The sequence below is a fragment of the Alligator sinensis genome, unplaced genomic scaffold, assembly GCF_000455745.1.
Source record: "Alligator sinensis unplaced genomic scaffold, ASM45574v1 scaffold149_1, whole genome shotgun sequence".
In the NCBI taxonomy this organism is placed as follows: Eukaryota; Metazoa; Chordata; order Crocodylia; family Alligatoridae; genus Alligator; species Alligator sinensis.
The window spans coordinates 620,143-621,784 of record NW_005842823.1 but is presented as its reverse complement, the minus strand read 5'-3'; positions in this window follow the sequence as shown (position 1 = coordinate 621,784).

Here is a 1,642-nt window from a genome sequence, read left to right as displayed (position 1 = left end):
TATATATATATATATATAACTTTAATAAAGAAGACACCTTCCTTTTATTTTTTTTTCTTCCATGCCCGGGGTAAGTACTTAGTCAAGTCAGGGAAATGAGATGCCAATAAAAACAATAACTGCTAAGCGAAGATAAAAATAGCAAATGAATTGTACTATGTACCATTGCCAAAATATTGAGGTCTGGGGCTTTGTTGCAGTGATCTCAGTCATACATATGCAACAGCAGACTGGATCTGTAAACACTTAAAGCCACACGCTAAATTAGTCTCCAACTTTTTTCCTTCCCCCCTTCCAGCCAGAGAACAGGAATTGCAGTTCATTTCCCTTTGCTCCCCTTCTTACTCAGCATCACAAGTGCCATAGTCCACAGTCGCCTATATGTACCCTGTAGAATCGAATTTGTGTGAACATTTCAGAGTCACAAATTCGTCTCTAGGGGAATATATGGACGATGCCAAAGCCTTGTAAAGTTCTGCTTGCCTTTGATTCCCTTAATTGCAGCGGTTCTAATTAAATTCTCAAATCCTGCTTATGTCATTGTAAAAGGTAGTTATTCAAGTCCAAACCAGGCTGAGTGCAAACACGGGCGGGTGCAAGGGTTGGAAGGAAGGGGGGGGGGGGAGGGAAGGGACTTGTTAAATGCAGAGCAAATAATAATAACGATGATGGGGGCGGGGAGGGAAGATAATAATAAAAATAAAATCCCATTATTACTTTTGCTCTCGAGAAAAAACAGCAGCTACCGCAAACAGAAGTCCCAGCCAAGAGCGCAAGGAACTTCAACCATTTCATGTGACTGATTTATAGCGTTTTACAACCCCATAAAAGCTGTAACAACGAGCCAAAAGCCTCCGACACCGCTGGCACATTTAGTCTAATAAATAAAACATAAACAGTTAACTTTATGTGTCACTTTTATTGTTATCAAGTAAAATATGGCAATGCCCTGCAAGCTATGATTTTCAACTATAATTGTGATCTAGCAGTACAAGGGATTAGCCCGACTCCCTTGCCCCTCTGCTTAGCGCGAGCTAGAGATAAAGACGCTTAATTGCAGCCACTCCAAGAGCGTTTGCAAGGCTGGAGCCTGGTTTCCCCTGACACTTGGGAAGGGGACCCGTTTTTCTAGAGGTTACACAGGGTTCTCCCCAACCCCAAACCCGCCCTTTAGGACAGCAGGGGGGCTTTGAGATGAGCTTTGCCACTGGTAATGGAGCGAGGAACCACATTGCTGTTTATGTGTAATAAAGCCTGACAAAGTTTGTCTGTCTGTCTACCAGGATGCCTGTCCAGCTAGCTGGCTGCCTCTTCTCTGGCATGCATGCATGTGCATTTGCACGCAGCTTGGAAGGACTGGGAAGGACAGGATTTGGCATGACAGACACCTGCCAGCGCGATGCAGTCCTGGGAGCCCAGGAGGGGATAAAACACACCCCGGAGTAGTTTGGAAAGTAAAGTAATGTTGACATTGGGGGGGGAGTGGAAGGGGGGGGGGTGCTCCTTGTGAGTGGCTGGAAGGTCTGTCTGGATCTCATCCTTGCTATACAAAGATGTCCTATCAGATCCCAAGCCCTTAAGCCAAGCTTGGCAGCATTTAGACAACTTTAAATTACTCAGTCGTGATTTGCATATTGTCTTT